Here is a 9,756-nt window from a genome sequence, read left to right as displayed (position 1 = left end):
AATGTGGTCCCTATGCATGTTGTTTGTTTATTGTTTGTTGGGTTCCTTGTCTGAGTTTGTATTGTATTGTATTGTATTGTATAGGGTAAATAGTAATGTATTGTAGATGGTATTGTATAGGGTAGAGAGTAAATGTATATTGTACTGTATACAGTAGATAGTAAATTAATGAGAAAATTTATTGTTGTGCAACTAATCCTGACATGTTCACACTTGAAGTACACCACAGGGGCTACTTTGTTGATGGTTTATATATGAGAGGTATTGTACAATGGGTTGATGGGCAAGATGCAGATGAGGTTTCAATGCTTGAGTTATTTGAAATGGTTAAACATCTTGGTTATGATGAGCAGAACATTCAATACTATTACAAGCGTAGGACAAATGGCTGGGTTGAAATTAGGACAGATAAGGATTATTTTGGAGCATTGAAGTTGGTGAAACCGAGCCAACTGTTTGTGTTATACATAACTGACAATCCAGCACCTAGGCCTCTAAATATTCAATCCCCAGTATTCTCTGCAAAGGTGAAAATGCTGAACATTATGAAGACATTGCTCATGGATTGATGGTGATGAAGAAAATGGGCAATATAAGTTCGTGGATGTTGAGATAAAGGAAGAATTTGGTGAGGCAGAGGAAGAAGTTGAGGTAGAAACTGATGAAGCTGACCAAGGTGGGAAGGATGATGAAGAAGATGGTGATTTCATAGATAGTGAGTTTGAGCAAAGTGATGAAGAGGACAACATGAATTTTCATAGGTATGTTGTAACTGAAGAGCAAGATGATGGATATAAAGAATCAGGTGAGGGTGACACTGATAGTTATAATACATCATACTTAGAGAGTTTGCATGAAGATACTGAAGATGAAGATGGCAAGAAGAGAGGTTTGAGGCAGCCAAAGTTCAAGCAGTACAATAAACAACATGACCTTCTAGATCCAAAATTCCACTTGGGTTTGGAGTTTCCTAATATGCAGGAATGTAGAGAGGCCATAAAGTACTATGCATACAGGTGTGCTAGAAGACTAAGGTTTATGAAGAATGACCCTAATAGGGTGAGGCTGGTATGTGATGGTAATAAGGAGGGTGATAAGGCAAAGAGGCATACTAAGGGTGAAAAAGCAAAGAGGCATGCTAAGGGTGATAAGGCAAAGAGTCATAGCAAGAGTGATAAAAGTAAGAGGCATGGTAAGTGTGAAGAAGGTGAAGAGGGTGAAGATGAATCTGAAGATAAAATTGAAGACTGTCCTTGGTTATTGTATGCTACACATGTTGGGAAATGGCCCATTGTTAGAGTGAAGACATACTATCCAATTCATACATGTGGCAGATCTCAAACAATTAGGTTTGCCACTTCACAACGGTTGGCTAAAAGGTTTGATAAGGATCTTAGAACCAATCCTAACATGTCAGTTGCTGGGTTCATGACATTGGTGAGGAAACATTACAGTATAGATGTTACTAGGGACCAATGCTACAAGGCAAAGAATTTGGCAAATAAGAGGATTCAAGGAAGCATTGAAGAACAATATGCAAAGCTGTGGGATTATTGTGAGGAGCTTAAGAGGCAGAACCCAAGAAGCACAGTTTTAGTGAAGTCATTATTGAAGGGAGATGATCAGTTTTTGAGAGACTTTATATATGTTTTGCTCAACTGAAGAATGAGTTTATTGAAGGATGCAGAACCATGGTTGGTTTTGATGGTGCTTTCATCAAAGGACAACATCCAGGACAACTTTTAAGTGTTGTTGGGATTGATGCTAACAATGGCATGTTCCCAATAGCTTTTGCTGTTGTGGAGATAGAAAGCAGAGACACTTGGACATGGTTTTTAGAGATTTTCTTCAATGATGTTGGGGTAAGAAGCACTGTAAATGGGGTGAGTTTTTATCATTGACAAACAAAAAGGATTGAGGTAAGCAATTGAGGCTTTAAAGCCAAATGCTGAACATAGGCATTGTGTAAGGCATATGCACAATAATTTCAAACTTGCTGGGCATAGTAGTTTGGCATTTAAATAGAGGCTATGAGCTGCTGTTAGAAGTACAACACTTCCTTGGTGGGAAGCTGAGATAGACAATATTATGGAAATATTTGCCCCAGCTCATGCATACCTTCAGGATAGGTCATCAATTCATTGGAGCATGTCACATTTTACTACTAGGATCAAGTGTGATATACTGCTGAACAATTTATGTGAATACTTCAATTCAGCAATTTTGGAAGTAAGAGATAAACCAATAATCACGATGGTGGAAAGGATAAAAACCTATTTGATGTTGAGAGTTGCAAGCCAAAATGAGGTGAAATGGACTCAAAGAGTTGGGCCAAGGATATTTCAGATTGTTGAGAAGAATTTGAAAGAGAGTGGCTCATGCATTGCACAGAATGCAGGTGGAAACAGGTTTCAAGTCACTCATATGCTTGGTGGGCAATATGCAGTTGATCTAAATACTCACTCTTGCTCTTGTAAAAAATGGGATCTCTGTGGCATCCCATGTTTCCATGTCATGGCTGCTATATCAAGGCAACAGAGGAGCTCAATGACTTATGTGAATGAGGTGTATAAGAGAGAAGCTTATGATAGGGTTTATAGCAATTACATTTCACCAATGCCAAGCCAACAATTATGGAGGAAATCGGGGCATACGCCAATTAAACCCCCACTGTATCACAAACAAAGTGGTAGGCCAAAGAAGGTAAGGACTAGACTTGTTGATAAGATCCTAAAGGGTGCCACTAAGCTTAGGAGATATGAAATTGTAATCCATTGCTCAGTGTGTGGAGGAGAAAGCCATAATGCTACTAATTGTGGAAGGGCAGATGGCAATATGGGAAGAGTTAGAGGGAGAGGGAAAAGGAGAGGAAGAGGAAGAGGAACGAGCTCAGTCCATCAATCTCAAGAGGAACAGGTAAATGATGTGAAATTGTGATTAATTGTGAATTCATATAAATTATTTTAATTGTGATTCATTTTAATTGTTTTAATTGTGATTTATTTCAATTGTTTTAATTGTGATTAATTTCATTTGTAGGCAATTAGAGGAGAGTTGACAAGGACTGCAGCCACTGCAAGCTAAATAGCTCCAACCAATGTTATTACCCAATCAAGTGGAGCCAATGTTGCTTCACAACCAGCTCCTTGCAATTTAGCTTCACAAGCAAACCCAAGCAATATCACTCAAAAGACTTCCAGGCCACAAGGGAAAAGGTTCAAATCCTCTGCAAAAAGGGCAAGGCCATGGATATTTTGTAGTAGAAGTTCCCCCCACTGTATTTTAAACTAATAACTATTTTGGATGGAATTTGGATGTATTTAGGTTGGGTTGAAATGTATATTTTGAACATATGGCTCTTTTGAATGAATTCTGTTTTTATTGTAATTTTGGATTATTGTATTTCCCTTACTTTTGTTATACTATGTTTGCAGTTTATGAGTATTTTGCCTTGGCTTGTGCCAAAGGGTAACTATCCAATTTAAACAAGCTTAAAAGACAATTCTATGAAGTTGTGCTAGGTTAATTTGGTTTTGAATATGACATTGTTGAATGACAGCCAAACCCATCATTGAGTTTACAAGAACTAAATTCAGATTTGGTCCAAACTTCAAACTCATCCAGAAATTGTGCAATCTACATTTAACCTCAAAATGTATATTGAACCAAATCAAAATGTCACTGCATTGGTTAAGCCAAAATAAGGCATAAAAAGGCCATTACATTCAACCAAATGCCACTGCATTCGTTAAGCCAAAACAAGGCACAAATAGGCCACTACATTCAACCAAATCAACTAACCTACACAACCAAGTCAAAACCTAACCTACTTTAACCAAATGAAAAGCTAACTAATAAAACAAACAACAACATAATCACAACCAAACAACTCAGCAATGGCCTTCAAAATTTTTTCTCTCTGTCTCTTAGCTCTTGCACAATCTTCTTGTCTTTAGCTCTTTTCTCTTCCAATGAGTTGATTCGTCTCCACAATCGACATATGACATGTTTGGCATGCTCATACATTTTTGGGTCCTTCCAAGCCTTCCAACCACAGCCACCACCATACTTCTCTTTACAACACACATATAACCTCCTCCCTGCATTTTCATCAAACCAGCAAACAATCGTTTCAGCCTCAAATCCACACCGAGAGATATGCACCATATCATCCTCCATGATAAAAATGGTCGAACTTGATTCAGTAGAAGTTGCACGTCTGTTCCTATGCATCCTATCTTCAACTGCAATTTCTATCTTCAACTGCAATTTCTTCTCTTCTTCGTGAAATTGATGAACATCAGTGAAGTGAGAAGGTTGAAACGCTTGCAAATAGGGTTGGGTTCTGTCATCAAGGGTGGGTTCTGTGAAGAAGGCGGTTTTTGTTGAATCTCCATGTCTGAAACGAAAGCTACAAGGGCTTCTTTCGTTTGAATAAAAGGGGGCTAAGGGCTAAGGAATAGAATGGCGATATTACCCTCATCAGATGGCTCACGTGCCTTTTACGTGGTGGTTTTGACGGGCATTTGGATGGAATTGGGGAAAAACTAACAACAGGGATGAAATTGGCGATTTCGTTTAATTCGAAGGATAAATTGGCTGAAAAAAATAATCTAAGGAGAACATTTCGACAGTCGATATAGTCCAAGGGGGTTTTCGGCAGTTTACCCATTTTATAATGAGTGTTTTTTTGTGTGCTATATAGAACCACCTTGCTTTTGGACACAAAGGGCTTTCAAGGTTGAGAGGTACAAAGACAAAGAAATCTTTGGGGTTGAAGCTGAAAGGGGAGATTCTAGTGGATCCAAGGATCTCGGCCAGGTTCATCTTATTCTTGAATTAAACCAACTCTAAATTTTTTTGTTTTGTGTAATTTTAATATGTTATTGTTGACATTGATCATGATGATGATGATGCTGAGGGTTGAGGAAGATAATGAATCTACTATTCAGCTGTTTCATTTTCACCAAGCCAATTTTCTTACAATTCAGCTGGAATTTGCTAATTATTAGAGATGTGCTGATTTTAATATATATATATATATATATATAAATATAAAATGCCGATGTTTGCATTTTGTTAAACTGCAGTTGTCCGCAAATTTGCCAATATATATGTATATACAACCATAATTTAACAATGTTAAACTACGGTTGTCTGCAAATTTGGCAATATATATGTATATACAACCATAATTTAACAAAATATATATGTACATACAAACATAATTTAACAACATGCGGATGTCCGCATTAGAGCAAAACTCTATATATATATGGTTGTGTCAACCATGATTCTGTAAAGTTTTCAATTGAGGGTCTTTTGAACATATTTATATGCTCAAATATGAGAACTATGAGAGAATATTTGTTTGTGGGAATTTTCTGTGTATTCTTCTCCTTGTAGGAGGTCATATTTATAATACAACAAAACCTGAATGGGCAAGTAAATAATAAATTCCTAAATCTATTTACAGTAGGAAATCAGAAATTAAAGTAAATCAATTACAAATAAAATAGGAATCCTTGGTGTGTAAGGAAAGTAAGTCAATATCCACAAGTCACGCCAACACTCCCCCTCACGTTGGTGCATAGATGTCGCCAATGCCCAACTGATCCAGTGAGTTGTGGAATGCTTCTTGGAAATCGCCTTTGTCAAAATATCTCGCCAATTGATCCTCGGATTTCACAAAAGGAAATCTGAAACACTTTAGCCTCAAGCTTCTGTTTGATGAAGTGTCGATCCACCACAACATGTTTAGTACGATCATGTCTGAACCGGATTCTGTCGTAATTGCTATAGCAGCCTTGTTGTCACAAAAGATATTCAGTGTGGATGTAGGTTTATACCCAAGTTCAGTAAGCAACTTTCTTAACCAAAGAAGTTCACAAATCCCTTTGGGCAGGTAATGTAACAGATAAAAAGTCCACATCGGGTTACTTCACATTCGTGGGAGGTAATTTGGTGACATGGAGGAGCAAGAAACAGAATGTAGTAGCTTTATCCAGTGCAGAAGCCGAGAACATAAGTCCTTTTCCAGTGCAGACTTCAAATATCTAAGTATCCGAAGAACTGCATTCATGTGGCCTTCACTTGGAGAGTGCATAAATTGACTGACAACGCTCATCGCATAAGCAATGTATGGTCGAGTATGTGACAAATAGATCAATCTTCCCACTAACCTTTGGTATCTTTCTTTGTTAGTTGGAACTTGATCCGGATATTCTCCAAGATGATGATTCTGAACAAGAGGAGTGTCCGCAGGTTTGCAATCTAGCATTCCTGTGTCTGTCAACAAGTCCAAGACATATTTCCTTTGAGAGAGAAATATGCCTTGCTGCGATCGAGCCACCTCAATTCCCAAGAAATACTTGAGTCCACCTAGATCCTTCATCTCAAACTTAGTAGCCAAATAATCTTGTAGTTGTGATATTTCCTATTTATCATTCCCAGTAATAATCATATCATCAACATATATTATTAATGTTGTTACCTTTCTTTTCGATGTTTCAAGAACAGAGTATGATCTGAGTTGCACTATTTGAAACCATTGTTCTTCATTGCCATGGTGAACCGTCCAAACCATGCACGTGGTGACTGTTTCAACCCATACAATAATTTTCGTAACCTGCAAATTGTTCCAGTTTGAGTAGTATTATATCCAGGAGGAATGCCCATGTACAACTCCTCCATGAGTTCGCCATGTAGAAAAGCATTCTTTACATCAAACTGGTGTAGCGGCCAATCCAAATTAGTTTCAAGGGACAATAAGACTCTGATGGTGTTTAACTTTGCAACTGGTGCAAAGGTTTCTTCATAGTCTATACCATAGGTCTGTGTGTACCATTTTGCCACAAGTCTTGCCTTGTATCGCTCTATAGATCCATATGCATTGTGTTTTATAGTAAACACCCATCTACATCCGATAGTCTTTTTTCCTCGTGGTATAGTCTCCAATGTCCAAGTTTGATTTTTCTCAAGAGCTTTCATCTCCTCTTTTATAGCTTGGTCCCACTTAGGATCTTTCAATGCTTCAGAGACCTTGGTTGGAATATGGATAGCGACAAACCGATGCACAAAAGCCTTGAGTGGTTCAGACAGACTTCTCAGTGGTGGATACATGATTTGCAATTGGATACTTGGATGTCTTGCCAATATCAGGTGAATAACGGTTTGGTGGCTTCCCACGATTTTTCCTGAAAGGTAATTGATATCCAATAGTTTTATCCTCTAAATGCACAAGTCTAGTAGGAGTATTTACCTCAAAGATATTCTCAGGAGATTGGTCCATTGGTACTATTGAGTGAGAGGGGGGGTCTTCATCCTGTTGTTTTGAGTTGTCTGTAGGAGTATGACTCGAATCAAAAATAAACGCAAGGGTTAGGGATTGATCGTTGTTTGGCAGAGGGCATTCGTACGTGCCAGACTCGAGACGATCGATTGTTATTGTTTCTTGGCCGAGAGCAATCTTTGTGCATAGATGAATATTTTCTTTTTCAAAGTTGCTCCAATTGAGCTCTTCACTCGGTATCTCCCCCTGAAGAGTAGAATTGGATGCTGGGTCATAGAAGAACATCTCTGATTCCAGAAAGGTGACATCCAAAGTGACATAGGTTCGCCGGGTAGAAGGGTGATAACATCGGTAGCCTTTACGATGAGTGGCATAACCCAAAAAAACACAACGAAGCACACATGGATCAAGTTTGCTTCGTTGATTTTTGTGGAGATGAACAAAGGCCACACAACCAAAAATGCGAGGGGTAAGCACCAAAACAGAGGGCAGAGGCCCGTGTTGCGCAAACTTGTAATGGAATTTTGAAGTTCAAGACCCCAGATGGCATGCGGTTGATAAGGTGGACAGTAGTGACGACAGCATCATCCCAATGATGATGAGGAACATAGCCACGATGAGAATATCACGGGCTGTTTCAAGGAGATGACGATTCTTCAGTTCGGCCAACACCATTTTGTTGTGGTGTCTGGGGGCAAGTTGTCTCATGAACAATGCCATGTGTCTGGAAGTAAGTCTGAAAATCATGATTGACGTAATTCTCCACCTTTGTCGAGCGAAGAACTGTATTCGAGCATTGAACTGTGTTTCCATCTGTTTGTGAAAGGATTGGAACAGGGAAAATGCTTCATTCTTATTTTTCATCAAATAAAGCCATGTCATCCGTGTACAATCATCTACGAATGTGACAAACCAACGAATACCAGAATGAATAGAAATAGGTGAGGGTCCCCAAACATCAGAATGAATTAAAGCGAAAGGAATAGTACTTTTATTCATACTTAAAGGATAGGATGCTTTGTGACTCTTGGCTAAATTGCAAGTGTCACATTTAAAATCTAAGTCCTTAAATACAGAAAACAACTCAGGCAATAAGTTTCTCATATAACCAAAAGATGGATGCTAAGCGTCGGTGCCAGAGCCAAATCTGTCGGTGCTTGTCATCAGATGGATGCTTTACACTATTGGCACGTCCCATACTGAAGTCATCCACATAGTACAACCCCCCTATTTTAGTACCACGCCCAAAGATCTCCTTGGTGAGAATATCTTGTAGTAAACAAAAAATTGGGATCAATTAGTGCACAACAATTGAGTTGTTCAGATTCTTGGCTCACAGACATTAATTTATTGGACAAAGATGGAACGAGTAGAGTATTAGAAAGGGACAGAGAAGGTGAAAGGGCGACAGTGCCGGCCCCTGTCATAGGATAGGTAACTCCATTTGCATTGGCAATACTTGTGCGGCGGGGTGTAGTGGTGTGCAAAAAATCATTCGGATCAAAGGTCATTTGATCAGTGGCGCCAGAATCAATTATCCAACCAGTAGTATCTCGTAGATCTGAAGTATGAAATGCATAGCTGCGATTACAGAGACATCCAGAAGCGGGACTATCGATCAGGTCTACCATGGAACAAGGCTAAGCAGGGTTCGGTAGAGACAAGAGCCACTGCGGAATTACAAGTAGTTTTTCTAAGCTTGCAGTGCGGAGGTACTCCACCAATCGGATAACCATTCAGCAAAATAGGTGTCTGGGTATGTTTGGGGTTGCCCGCGATCGTGCAACCACTTCCATCAGTTAGACCTTGGGACGGAAGGTGGGATGGTTTTAGGAGTGCGCTTACCATGATGTAGCATATATTTGGATCACGAAGGTGGGCGCGATGAGAATTATGGGGCTGTCCGGCGCGAGTAAAGGGACGATCGAGGCGTACTCTTGGCCGCTAAGCCAGCGCCAGTGGGTGCAGATGAACCCATCATCACTTCTTGTCGAACATCTTCACGGCAAACATAGGCATAAGCTTGGTCCACAGTAGGGAATGGAGTCATGTGAAGAACATCACTTCGGGCTTTATCAAGACGATCATCAAGGCCATCCAAAAATATGTAAACTCAATCTTCCTGCAGAATATCATTATACCGCTTGATATCACTTTCATACTCCATCATATTTGGATGACGGAAATCAATTTCTCTCCATAAGCTTTGGAGAGTATTGTAATAGGTTTCAATGGAGCCGCTAGCTTGTTGCATATGGGAGACTCGTCGTTTCAGATCATAAACCTGAGAGGTGTCAGTGCCATCATAGTAAGTTGTGGCAATTGCATCCCACCTTTTTCTTGAAAGCGAGATGAAATTGTCAATCAAGCTCTGCTCCAGAGAATTGATGAGCTATCCCTTCACAATAGAGTTCTCGGTGCGCCAGCAAGGAAATGTTGGAGCGGTCGAAGAGGAGGTTGTAGAA

At 39.4% G+C, this 9,756-nt stretch overlaps 1 pseudogene; it reads left to right on the top strand.

Annotated features, from left to right (window-relative positions):
- The first annotated feature begins 203 nt into the window (after positions 1-203).
- The window catches only part of LOC148917611 (uncharacterized), a 10,309-nt pseudogene continuing 756 nt past the window's right edge, over positions 204-9,756 (top strand).

This window comes from Prunus mume, linkage group LG4, assembly GCF_029339155.1.
Source record: "Prunus mume cultivar Tortuosa linkage group LG4, ASM2933915v1, whole genome shotgun sequence".
NCBI classification, from domain to species: Eukaryota; Viridiplantae; Streptophyta; class Magnoliopsida; order Rosales; family Rosaceae; genus Prunus; species Prunus mume.
This window is presented reverse-complemented; position numbering and strand designations above follow the sequence as displayed.